The sequence below is a fragment of the Pan troglodytes genome, chromosome 5 (assembly GCF_028858775.2).
Source record: "Pan troglodytes isolate AG18354 chromosome 5, NHGRI_mPanTro3-v2.0_pri, whole genome shotgun sequence".
Classification (NCBI taxonomy): Eukaryota; Metazoa; Chordata; class Mammalia; order Primates; family Hominidae; genus Pan; species Pan troglodytes.
Genome location: NC_072403.2, coordinates 33,525,693 through 33,539,731, shown reverse-complemented (window position 1 = coordinate 33,539,731; position 14,039 = coordinate 33,525,693). Strand labels below are relative to the sequence as shown.

The 14,039-nt window shown below is 42.7% G+C and overlaps 1 non-coding gene and 1 pseudogene across 1 annotated transcript; one reads left to right on the top strand and one right to left on the bottom strand.

Annotated features, from left to right (window-relative positions):
- The first annotated feature begins 1,159 nt into the window (after nt 1-1,159).
- Nucleotides 1,160-10,775, top strand: LOC100611812 (CD83 antigen-like; annotated as a pseudogene).
- Nucleotides 9,320-9,406, bottom strand: TRNAR-UCU (transfer RNA arginine (anticodon UCU)). Its single transcript is given in 2 exon segments — nt 9,320-9,355; nt 9,370-9,406. It is a non-coding gene; the product is annotated as a tRNA-Arg (tRNA).
- Nucleotides 10,776-14,039: the final 3,264 nt, after the last annotated feature.

The following is a 14,039-nucleotide window of genomic DNA, read 5'->3' as shown; positions in this document are numbered from 1 at the left end:
TGCAATTGACTACTAACATTACTCACAATGTTTTCAGCTCTTAGCAGAGCTCTGTTCTAAAGGTTGGCTGTTCAGGTTTCTATTGGAACTAACTCATAGGATAGGATTGCTTTCTCTTCTTTCCTTCTTTCCATCTTATTTCCAACCAAATTTTAGTGTCTCTCACTCTTTGCTTTGGTTCAGTTAAATAATCATAGGCACAGAATGTTTGTCACTCTTAAATAATACTTTTTATCTTAGTTATTAGAGATTGTACAGTGAACTTAAATTCTGCAGTATTGCTCCATACTCCTTCAAATTTTTAGTTATATCATCTCTATATTGTCATAGCATATACCATTTACATTTTCTCTAGTTACTGTTATCTTTCTCAGTGTTTTGGTAATCTGCAGTTTAATATATTCAGTGCCCCATGTTAATTCTTTTGTTGTAATTTCCCCAGTCATTTTATTTGTTTGTTTGTTTGCCTAGAATACTTTGTGTAGTTGTTTATTGAAGGAAAGTCTACGTGATCAATATATCCTGACCTCTTGCATTTTTAAGTGGTTTATCCTGAATATTTGACTTAAAAATGCAGCTTATCTGAATATATACAACCCCTTATTCACCCTATATTTCCTTAAGTGTATAGTAGGTGTTGCTCTACTGTCTTTAGGCATTTGATGCTGTTGTAGAGAAATCAGATGCCAATACGATTTTCTTTCCCCTGGTGTTGACTTGACATTTGTAGCTGCTACCCAAATATTTTTTTATCTTCAAAGTCAAATAACAATACTAGAAATTATCCTATTTGAGATCAATTTTCTCTGGTATGCTTTGTGATCTTTCAATAGATATATTCAAATTTTCTTTTAGATTATAAATATTTTATCATGTAATGCAAATTCTGCTCTGTTTCAATAATTCTTATCTTGGAGGGGGGAATTCCACTTATGTGGGTTTGTTGTTGTTGTTGTTCGAGACAGAGTCTCGCTCTGTCGCCCAGGCTGGACTGCAGTGGCGAGATCTTGGCTCATGCAACCTCCACCTCCCGGGTTCAAGCGATGCTCCTGCCTCAGCCTCCCAAATAGCTGGGATTACTGGCGTACACCATCATGCCCAGCTGATTTTTGTATTTTTAGTAGAGAAGGAGTTTCACCATTATGGCCAGGCTGGTCTCAAACTCCTGGCCTCATGTGATTTGCCTGCCTTGGCCTCTCAAAGTGCTAGGATTACAGAGGTGAGCCACCAAGTTCCTCCACACATCCGTGTATTTTTAAAATCTCCCTTGCCTATATTCTGCATTAGTAGTTGGCAAAATTTTTCTGTAAAAGATCAGATAGTAAATATTTTAGGCTTTGCAGGCCATATGGTCTGCAGCTACTCAACTCTGGCACTGAGAAGGGTAGCATGAAAGCAGCAACATATAATAGCACATGAATGAGTACGACTGTGTTCCAAAAACCTTTATTTAAATAAAGCTTAATTTGAATTTTAAACTGAAAATAAAATTTTATATCATTTTTATACGTTATAAAATTCTTTTCATTTTTTGAGCCATTTAAAAATAGAAAAAACATTCTTAGCTCAAGGCCACACAAGAATAGGCGGTAGGCTTGATTTGGTCCAGAGCTGTAGATCATCAACACCTGCTCTATATCTATAATTATTTTTATAATTAATTTGATTACATTTTTGTGGTTCTTCTATTTTTCATATCTATTCTCACTATCCACTTACATGTTATCAGTGGTACCCGCCTTGTGCTTTTTGTAATTTTAGTCTTCAATCCTGAATATTTTTTTCCTTTGTCTCTATGAGTTCTGTAATTTTCTGTTTCACAGTCTTTATTTTTCTTGTCATGAAATATTTATTTCTGGCAATGTAGTTCCTGAATTCTTGTGTTTCTGCTTTGTGTTTTTTTCTTTATAGCCATTATTGCTTCTGTTTAACCCAAAAGTATCTGAGACAGGTCTCGATCAATTTATAAAGTTTATTTTGACAAGATTAAGGACACACCCGTGACCCAGCCTCAGGAGATCCTGACGACATGTGCTCAAAGTAGTCGAAGTACAGCTTGCTTTTTTTTTTCTTTTGAGAAGGAGTTTCACTTTTGTTGCCCAGGCTGGAGTGCAATGGCGCGATCTCGGCTCACCACAACCTCTGCCTCCTGAGTTCAAGTGATTCTCCTGCCTCAGCCTCCCAAGTAGCTGGGATGACAGGCATGCACCACCATGCCCGGCTAATTTTTTATTTTTTGTATTTTTAGTAGAGACGGGATTTCTCCATATTCGTCAGGCTGGTCTCAAACTCCCAATCTCAGGTGATCTGCCCGCCTCAGCCTCCCAAAGTGCTGGGATTACAGGCGTGAGCTACTGTGCCCGGCCGTACAGCTTGCTTTTATACATTTTAGGGAGACATGATGTTACCGGAAAGGAGTCCCAATCCAGACCCAAGAGAGTGTTCTTGGATCTCGTGCAGGAAAGAATTCTGGGCGAGTCCATAGAGCAAAAAGCAAGTTTTTAAAGAAAGTAAAGGAATAATGGCCACTCTATAGGCAGAGCAGCAGCATAGGCTGCTCTGCAGCTTATTCTTACAGTAATTTCTTGATCATATGCTAAACAAGGGGTGGATTATTCCATGACTTTTGCTGGAAAGGGGTGGGCAATTCCCGGAACTGAGGGTTCCTCAGATCAGACAGACCTCATAGGGTAACCTCCGGAGGTTGCCATGGTGTCTGTAAACTCATGATGGTGGTGGGAGTATCTTTTTGAATGCTAATGAGTTATAATTAGCCTATAATGAGCAGTGAGAACGGCCAGAGGTCACTCTCCTCGCCATGTTGGTTTTGGTAGGTTTTGGCCGGCTTCTTTACCGCATCCTTTTATCTGTGAGGTCTTTGTGATCTGTAACTTGTGGCGACCTCCTCTCTCATCCGGTAACTAAGAATGCCTGAACCTCCTGGGAATGCAGCCTAGTAGGTCTCAGCCTTATTTCACCCAGCCGGTATTCAAGAGGGAGTGGCTCTGGTTCCAATGCCTCTGACAATGAGCCATCAATCAGTATGTGTAAGATGTACATTGGTTCGGTCTGATAAGGCAAGACAACTAAAAGTAGGGGGTTAAAAGTCGGTAAGAGACAAAAGGTTGCATTATTCTGAGTCCTTGATAAGCCTTCCGCTGAAAACACAATTTAGTCTGGCTCAGTGAATCTGCATTTTTACGTAAACAATAGGGCAGATGAAGCAATCAGTTACACGTGTCTCAGGTGAGCCTCAGAGGGAGACTTTGAGTTCTCTCTGTTCTTTGTCCACAAGGAATTTCCTTGTGGGCAAATTGTGAGGGAGGTATGTACCTTCTTATCTTTGTACCTATCTTATTCAGGAATAAAACGGGAGGCAGGTTTCCCTGACATAGTTCCCAGCTTGACTTTTCCCTTGGTTTAGTGATTTTTGGGGTCCTGATATTTATTTTCCTTTCATACCTTCTTATAATTTTTTATAAATTAATCATGAATTATGTTATTTTATATTCTTCTTTGTAGCCATATTTTTGGGCAAACTTGTATATAGAAAGATCAGATTGCAATTTTTGTATTTATTTTTATTGCAGCTATCTGTGGATACCAGCATACTTCTTTTGTGTGTGCGTGTGATGGAGTCTCACTCTGTTGCCCAGGCTGGAGTGCAATGGCACCATCTTGGCTCACGGCCACCCCCACCTCCTGGGTTCAAGTGATTCTCTTGCCTCAGCCTCTGAGTAGCTGGGGTTACAGGTGTGCGTCACCACACCTGGCTAGCTTTTGTATTTTTAGTAGAAATCAGGTTTCACCATGTTGGCCAGGCTGGTCTTGAACTCCTGACCTCAGGTGATCCTCTTGCCTCAACTTCCCAAAATGCTGAGATTACAGGAGTGAGCCACTGCGCCCGGCCCAGCATACTTCATTTTCTGTTCAGATATAAGTGAGACACATTTTCCTGAACTGGTAGCATAGGCCCCTGTGAGAGCAGAGAAGGCAGGGTAACTGTGTAGACTTCAGATGTCAAAGATTCTCTATTGTGTTGTTTCAATAAAAGCCTGAGGTTGGCACCTCTGCAATCATGCTTCTCTTGGCTTTCAAAACCTAGCCCAGGTCTGGAGGGTTTTTGCCCACAGCTCTGAAATACTTAGACTTCTTTTTACGGACAAAAGTAATGAATGGTATTGCCTTGATGTTTGAAGATGAAGTACCAATTCAAACACAAGCATTTTTTTTTTTTTTTAATGAGACGGAGTGGAGTCTCCTTCTGTTGCCCAAGCTGGAGTGCAGTGGCATGATCTCAGTTTACTGCAACCTCCACCTCCTGGGTTCAAGCAATTCCCCTGCCTCGGGCTCCCAATACCTGGGACTACAGGCTCGTACCACCACGGCCGGCTAATTTTTGTGTTTTTAGTAGAAACGGGGTTTCACCATGCTAGCCAGAGTGGTCTCGAACTCCTGACCTCAGGTGATCCATCCGCCTCAACCTCCCAAAGTGCTGGGGTTACAGGTGTGAGCCACTGTGCCCAGCAACACAAGCACTTTCTAAACTTTCCTACCCTCCTTCAGCCATGACATTGTCTGGTATAATCTCAGTTCTAGTTGCAGAAATTTCAGCTCAGGTTTGGTTCTCTCCTTCTAGAAGAGAGAGGCAGCTCAATATTTCTGAAGCCTGCTCCCTATCAGATTCCTCTGCGTTTCCTCTTCTCTGGGGACTAACTCCATTTGACTGCTATTTGGTTTCCTAGGCATGCATTGTGAAGTTATCAGGCGTTTAAGGTGTTGTAGATTCACTATTTTGTTCCTACGTAAAAGTTCTTTGTGCTCTTTATGATATTTCGGTGGGGTATCTGAAAGATTTCAAGCTAAGCGGCTGCCACACCCCTCCCAGCTACTGTCCTTGGACCCAGGCAAGCCAGGCTCCTGCTCTTGTCCCTCGCCGGAGGGAGCGCAGCGTTTTGGAACACCTTCCTCGAAATTCCAAGTCTGAGACTCTAGTCTTTAGCACAGCCCCGGCACTGGGGCGGCGACCCGATCCTAGAAAGAGACCCAGCGCGTGGGTCGCTCCTATTGACAGGTGTGGCATTTCTTACATGGGATCGTCAGAAATTTGGCCGCCAAAACGGAACTGACGCACTGATCTGGGGTGACCTTCACTCACATCGGACACAGTTTGGGTCTCTGGGCTACCGATGGGCTACCGCCAATTCTTGACCTTCAGCCGCAGTGTGGATTCATGCGGCGGCTCTCACCACCCGTGTTGTCACCTGGAGGCTACCTCGTGTCTGCACCCGACAGCAGAGGGGGAGCTGTAGCAGGAGTCTTTTATACCCTGTGCTCTATCCCCACTTCCGCCCCTGGCCCCATGGCGGTCGCCCATCCCCGCGACTGGCTCCACACCTAGTGTCAGGTTGTCCCCAGGGAGGGGCAACACCTCTCTTTCTCTCGAGGACTCTTGAGACCGTTGCCTCACAGCGCCAACAGGCCCATATGACTGACGTCCCCTCTTGACGCCAATGTGATGGCATCATTCTAGACAAGGGCAGACATTCCTTGCATGAATAGGACCGCTCTTCTAACTCCACCTTCAAGACCTTTGCCTTCTAGTGGCCATGTATGGAATGCAGCGTGTAATGCAATCAACAACGGAAAGAAATCACATTTTAAGAATGTAAAACTTTGTTCTTCGTTTTCGCATTAAAATTCTGACAAGAGATAAATGTAACTCGACCAGAAAAACAATTGTTTTTGAACAACAATTGTTCATATTATCCTGCATATTCTGGGTAAGACTTGCCTTAGTGGTCATTAACAAAGCACAGTAACAACCTTTCCGAGAGTCACTGTAAACTGGTATTTATTGGTAACAGATGGGCACACTCCTTCACTGGAGGTCACACCTCCTTTTAAGGTAGCCCTCAAGACTCTATCCTCCTGGGTTCAAGTAATTAAACTATCCCCATGCCTTTTCTTATACAGGGGCAATACCCCTACTGTTACTTGTCCTGGAGAACTATCCCTGAGGGTTTTTTCCTACCTTGTAACATCTTTATAAGTACTCCCAACATTAAAAATAAAAACTAATGCATTCTGTATGTCTCACTAGAAGTTCCTTTAGTATCCCTGTAGTAGTTTAAAATGTACAGTATTACTAGAAGGTTTGCTGTGAAATACATAAGCCTCACTGTCCCCTGATTTCTTACGTCACCCTAGGTAGATGCCAATGAAATTAACATTTGTTTTTCTTCTTGGATTTACAGACTTGTAATTTCCTAAATAATATGCGTAACTGACATTATTAATTGATTTAGACAATTTAGGCCTAACTGGCAGAGATCTGAGAGAGGGTGAGGGAAAAGTGCTAATCTCATCCAGAAATCTCCTCACAGACGTACCCAGAAATAATGCTTAATCTGGGTATCCTGTGGTCCATGCAAGGTGTCACATAAAATTAACCATCACAGATATATACTATGAGGTACTGATTTTGGCATTTAAATGTTAGATAAATAAAATAATGATGATTGTGGGAAAAGTCAGAAATTGAATGATATGTACATAAAATATAATTTATAGAATATAAAAAGACATGCACAAAATATCATTACATATTCTTCTAGAAAACGTTATCATAAAATGTAAACAATTCATTAGAATGGTTTCGTATGAAAAAGAATTATATAGGGAATAGGCTATATAGATAAAAATAAATTAATCAATTGATTAAGATAGTCTTAGATTAAGTGATCAAAAAATTTAACAAAATACTATGAGATATTCAAAATAATTGGTGATCTCTGTGGTGCTTTTTTTTTTTTTTCTTTGTGACAGTCTTGCTTTGTTGCCTAGGCTGGAGTGGTGCAGTGGCACAATCTCAGCTCACTGCAACCTCTGCTTCCCAGGTTCAAGCAATTGCATAATGAATTAACTAGAAATAACTTTGCAAAGAGAACCAAAGCTAAGATCCCCGAAACCAGATGAGCTACCTAAGAACCTCAACCTCCCAAGTAACTGGAATTATAGGCATGTGCCATCATGCCCAACTAATTTTTGAATTTTTAGTGGAGACATGGTTTCACCATGTTGCCCAGGCTGGTCTCCTGAGCTCAAGTGATCCAATAGCCTCAGCCTCCCGAAGTGCTGGGATTACAAGCATGAGCAACCTCGCCTGGCCCGTGGTGCATTTTTTGAAAATGAAAATTCTGCTTCCACTCGTGAAAAATGAATTGCTAGGAGAATTGTCACCCAGCTATAAAAAAATTAGAAAAATAGAAAAAATATATAATACAGCTCTTAGATACCAGTGTTTTGGAAACAGACAATGCCAGCTTGTAATACTTGAGAGAAGAGAAACAGAAAATGTGAGCCGGGTGATTACATCAGTCAAGAGAATTTTGAAGAAGGAAAAGATAGTGGCATTTACCACACCAAGTATCATGACTTATTAGAAGTCTCAAGACATTCAGAGCATGCATTGTTGGTGCAAGGATAAACAAAATGTCATAGAACAGAGAGCTCAGAAATCATCTGCACATATGTGTAAATTTAATACATGATAAAGGTGGCATTGCAGCTGGAGTAAGAGAGTATATTTACTGAGAAATCTATACAGGAATAAATAGGGGTAAGAAGCTGCGAATCTATCACAACCCCTTTCATTGCCTGACCTGACTAGATGTAATTTATATCATAAGAAGAGGAGTATGTAGTGGATAATAAATATTCTACATATGGTGAGTCATGACATTAGCTGATCTTAGTGAAAGGGTACATCCTTTCCAAATTGTTGTGCAAGGTGGGGGGAAAAATCCACCATGTCAAATGGCATGTTTCTTTCTTTGTTTGTTTTGTTTGTTTGTTTGTTTTTGAGACGGAGTCTCGCTCTGTCGCCCAGGCTGGAGTATAGTGGCGCAAACTCGGCTCACTGCAAGCTCCGCCTCCCGGGTGCACGCCATTCTCCTGCCTCAGCCTCCCGAGTAGCTGGGACCACAGGCGCCTGCTACCAGGCCAGGCTAATTTTTTTTTTTTAATGTATTTTTGGTAGAGACGGGGTTTCACCGTTTTAGCCAGGATGGTCTCGATCTCCTGACCTCGTCATCCACCCGCCTTGGCCTCCCAAACTGCTGGGATTACAGGCGTGAGCCACCACGCCCGGCTTGGCATGGTTTTTAAAAAGGGCTTTATTGGGGGATTTATTTTGTTAAGCAAGCAAAGGCACAGGTTGATCAATCCTCTCTTTATTCCACATGGGAGCATGCCAGGCACAGGCATTGCTGGAAATACAGCAGGTCTGTGGTCGACAAGAAGGTATCTTTCCTCTATTTCTCACCCTCCACAAACAGAAGAGCCTTTTCCAAGAACTGTCAGTGACAGTGGGCCAGACCACCTGATGGCAGGCAATCTGGATTTAAGGTGCGACGTGTTTGTAATATAATGATACAATCCATGCTATGGCATATTATGTAATTCATATAAAGAATGAAATAACACTACATATGTTAAATGATATCACTACAGTCAAAGATGAGTGGAGATAAACATCTATATATGTATATATGTGTGTATACATATATGCATATATATGCATCTTCCCAGAAATATATTACATATTATTAATGTTAACATACATATAAAATTTCTGGGAAGATGCACAGGATACTTGAAACTAGGCACCAGTGGAGGAAATTAAGGAAGTAGTGTTCTAGGATGAAAAGGAGACATTTTCCAGCTCTATTTGTACAATTGGGTGGGGGAGGACTTTTACCGATCTTTGTTTTGGATCAAAATCGGTGCTGGACATCCTCATCCATAATATTTCATTTAAAAGCGAATTTAATTTTAATTAATTTCTTAGAGCTGAAATATTTGCACTACCAACGATCACTTATTGAGGTTCAGGATGAGATGAAGAGCAGACTTGAGTTTTGAGTTTTCACCAGCTAGAAAACAGGCGTGTTTCCAAATGGAAGCTGCAGAATTCTTACAGACACAGTTTAGAACATCTGCCAGCAATTCTCAAGCAGAGGCTGGGATAACAATAAGTTTATCTGCCCCAGAAAGTTGTTTTTCATAAGGAAGAAACAGTTACTGGTATTCATTTTAATATCCAACTTTTATTATTTTCCCTTTGATTTGGTCATCTAGTGACTGCAGACGTCTATATGTGGCAACGTTTCTGAAGAAGCTCCTCAGATGTTAACACTACAAGCAGAAAATAAATTACAGGAAAATGGGATTCGCTGACTGGGAAAAACGTCCAATTAATTAATATAAGGAGAAATTACTGGTACAGGTATCCACTCAGATCACAAAATACAACATGCGACTCTGGCGGGACTCGAACCCGCAACCTTTGAATCTCTTGATTTAGGCTAGAAGTCCAATGCGCTATCCATTGCGCCACAGAGCCTGCTTGAGCTCCCCCCGTTTTGTCCTGAGGTTGCTAATTAATTTGACTATTCATGTAATAAGTCTCCTGAAAACATTCTGCTCCAGTCACCGTGAAAGTTCAATAAACACAAAAATGAGACAACACAAGGGATACGCAATCCCTGACACGGAGGAGTTACTGAGCCTTTCAATAACTATTTTCACTTGTGCCAAGAAATAAAGAATAATTTAGCGAGATTCCGTCTCAAAAAAAAAAAAAAAAAAAAAAAAAAAAAAGCGAGACTCCGTCTCCAGAATAATTGGAGAGCTTCCGGACAGCTGAACACGTGGAGGTTTCTGGAGGGTGGCACGCCCAGAGAGTGCTTGGAAGCTCGGCGCCCCTTCTCCCATACCTTGCCCTGCGTGCCTCTTCATTTGTATCCTTTGCGATATCCTTTATAATAAACCAGTAAACCCTATAGCCTGGCGCCCGCAACATGGGAGGTGCAGGTGGCTTGCTCTGAGGATGTGGACTTGCCCTGCACCGTCCCCTCGGAACCGCAGGTGCCCTACATGGTCTCCTGGGTCAAGCTATTGGAGGGCGGTGAAGAGAGGGTGCAGGCACCCCAGGAAGATCTGCGCCTCAGAGGACAGCGCTATCATCAGAAGGGCCAAAATGGCTCTTCTGGGGTCCCAGTGAAAGACCCTATTCCCTGAAGATCCGAAACACTACCAGCTGCAACCCGTGGACATACAAGTGCACTCTGCAGGCACCGGAAGGGCAGAGAAACCTAAGTGGCAAGGTGATCCTGAGAGTGACAGGATGCCCTAAACACCGTAGAGAATTTTAAGAAATACAAAGCTGGAGCCGGGCACGGTGGCTCACGCCTGTAATCCCAGCACTTTGGGAGGCCGAGGTGGGCGGATCACTAGGTCAGGGGTTCGAGACCAGCCTGCCCAACATGGTGAAACTCCATCTCTACTGAAAATACAAAAATTAGCCGGGCATGGTGGTGCGCGCCTGCAGACCCAGCTACTCAGGAGGCTGAGGCAGGAGATTCGCTTGAACCAGGGAGGCAGAGGTTTCAGTGAGCCGAGACTGCACCACTGCACCCCCAACCTGGGTGATAGAGCGAGACTCTGTCTCAAAAAAAAAAAAAAAAAAAAAAAAGAAAAGAAAAGAAAAGAAAGAAAGAAAAAAGAAAAAGAAACGCAGAGTTGGGATTTTGCTGTTGTTGTCGCTGGTTGTTTTCTACTTAACACTCATCATTTTCACTTGTAAGTTTGCGTGACTACGGAGTATTTACTCAGATTTTTCTAAACCTGGCATGGAATGAGCTTTTCTCCCAGTTACCTCCCCGAATAAACATTTGGGGCCAGTAACTCTTTGCAAGACAGAACTTGTATAAGTAGGATTTCTACAGATTTTTTTTCCTAAAGCTGAGGACTCAGTGGTGTGTCTGTCACACTGGAGAAGAGAATGAGTTCTACACTGAAGAAGTGTGAAGTCCTGTGAAGTCCTTCATCTGAGTGAAAACACTGGGAAGTGAATCATCCCACCCCATTTTTCTATGAGCAGGCCTTGAAAATCATCACATGACCATATAGCTTGGAGTCACCACTATTTCTCCATGGCTATCTTTTTAGCGATTTATGCAGCTATCCAGTCATATAAAAGCTATGCTGAGATGCAGCTGGAAAAGGGTCTTGGAGAAATACGAAAGCCCCCAGCTGGCCCCGTGACAGATCCTGAGGACAGCTGTCCTCTTCTACATCTGGGGAACATCTTTTTTAATGTACTGTGTTTTATCATACCAGCCCAGATGTTTTATGTCTGGGAAAAATTGACAGATCAAGCTGTGAGACAGTGGGAAATATTTAGCAAATAATTTCCTGGTGTGAGGGTCCTGCTATTACTAAGGAATATTCTGTGTACAAAGAAATAACAGTTCAATGGATTATTCCCCAGCAGGACTGGGGAATTATTCCAGCAGGATTATTCCCCAGCAGGGTGTTTTCATCTGGGAAAGACATCCATAAACAAGCAATAAAGAAGAGTGCCACAATTATTTTTGCATCTTTATGTACTTGTCAAAGAAGGATTTGTATTTTTCTCCTTTTGAAAACTATATAGTTAGATTGCGTTGTGAACTGACAAGCAGCCTGGATATGGAGAGTGAGAAGTCCGAGAAGGTGACAACAGGATAGAGAGGTATTTAGTGATGGGCTGGAAATGCTGGGCCAACCATGCACTGTGGATGCTCGCCCCACTAACTGGCTGTATGATCTAAGGCAAGTTCCTTATGGTTTCTGCTTTCTTTGTTGTAAGTCAAAAGGCTATTGCATGGGCTGATTAAAATACCATACATGAGGCCAGGCGCTGTGGCTCATGCGTGTAATCCCAGCACTTTGGGAGGCTGAGGCGAGCGGATCACCTGAGGTCAGGAGTTTGAGACCAGCCTGGCCAACATGGCGAAACCCAATCTCTACTTAAAAATACAACAATAAGCTGGGCATGGTGGCGCATGCCTATAGTTCCAGCTACTTGGGAGGCTGAGGCAGGAGAATCGCTTGAACCTGGGAGGCGGAGGTTGCAGTGAGCGGAGATGGCGCCACTGCACTCCATCTTGGGTGACAGAGCCAGACTCCATCTCAAACAAATAAATAAAAAATAAAATAACATGAAAATGCTTTGAAAAAGTATGAAGCATTATGCAAAGTTGAAACTTCCATCTTAAGTTTATTAGGAAAAAAACATGTACATGTTAAGGTTATTAGAAAAACATAAAAATACAATTAAAACAAGAAACTCTATTGAGTCATTATCCTCGCTATTATGGTGATGTTCTGGGGATGAGAGGATACCTTTCACTTCTCATGTTTTCCATCATTCCAAACAAAGCAGATCACAAAGAAGCTTTTCCCATAGTCTTCTGCAGGAATTCCTTTGGGGGAAGCTAGGAGGCTAGGTCCATGGTCTGTTCTTGAAGCACCAGCTAAAAGCATTCCAAGGTGTGGACATATGGGAGCCACTGGCAGAAGAGACTTCACTAAATGCTGCACTGCTATTTTAGCAATTGCTGGGTTTCTCAGATCAAGCTTGGGCCCTTCCCTTCCTGTTTTCCAAAGACATTTTATTGCTTTAGTTGTGTGTTCATTGCCCCCACTAATATTAGGGTGTAAAAGGGATACTAAGTTCATTTTGTGGTTTTTCATCTTTCATAGCTTTCATGTTATTAAATGTATACATGGGGGGAGAAAAGGAATAGTTTGACCAAGGATCAAAATCCATATCTCATTTAATCTGGTCTCTCCAACTCCATGCTTGGGACAGTTGATTTCACAGAATGGAATCTGAGGAACTTCCAACATTTGACAATGGATGGTATTTTTAATACATAGCCGAGCACCGTAAGTCCCTTTCCTCTAGCTCCAGTCCAGAGTTTTCTCTCGAAAGATAGGCCCTTCTTGTTCGTTCTTTTTCAGATCTGTGTTTTTGTTTGTGTTTAAGAAGGAGTTTCGTGAGTTTTGTCAACAAGCTCACAGAGCAAACGATGACATTGTGGCACAAATTTACTGCGTCCAGGTGGCTTTAGAACTCTCCCAGGTTTTCTAACTTGGGAATTTTCTTTTAGCGGCTGTTTGGACTGAGATGTAAAAACGCCATTTTCTTTGCTTTTCCGCCTTTCAGTGAGACGGTGTGGCCCAGCGGTACTTGCTCCGTTAGGGGCGGTCAATTAAGTGGCTTCTTGTCGTCCTGGACAGAAAGGAATGAAGTCGTTGAAAGTGACGCTCAAGCGCGGGAGAATCCAAGTTTGGCGAAGTGAAACTGGCGACCATTTGTGGTCTGAGAAACGGGAGGGGAATTGTGGAGGGAAGAGAAGAAATCTCAGGTGATCTGCGACCCAAAGATGGCTTGGTGCAATGTGACAGAAACAAATACGACCGTCACTGGAGGGTTGGAATCCATGCCTCCACGGCGAGATCGAATCCAATGGTTAAGAGCTTTAAGGTCATTCATTCGTCCCTATACGCTAGTTAACTATAGACAGTGAGGAACTTCTCTGGCCCGATGACATCTCAACTTTATATCGCATCCAGAAAAGAAAATACTGTAATTAATTCTGAAATTTGCAGGAAGCAAAACAAAGCAAAATGCGAGCTCTGAACTGTTTGCAAAAACGCAACGCAGAAAGGAGTTTTAAACCGGAGCTGAAGATTGAGCTGGGGGGAAAAGTTCTTGCATCCCTAGAGCCTCGAAGCCCAGGTTACTTATCACGGGTTTCGGGGCGCACTCGCTTCCCACTCCCCTCTCCCCTCCCGGCCGGCATCGCTTTCTCAGACCTTGGTTTCTTCCACGGACCACACTGCCCATGGAGACCTTAGTTCCTTGGAGAGGAACCACCCTTCCTTCTTCAGAATTGAAAACCAGCCAATAAGCCTCCGAATCTCTTTTTCTTTTTACTGAGTCTTTTATGAAGCCCACAGAAAGGCTCTCATTCTCTGAAGTGATGGAAGAGGTAGGGAGGGTACAGATTACATCAAAGAATTTCCCTCTGTGGTCTCTACGCTGCACAAGGGAGGCATTTGACATAATTCTTACTAACATGAAATTTGAGGCCAGGCGTGGTGGCTCACGCCTGTAATCTCAACATTTTGGGAGGCCGAGGAGG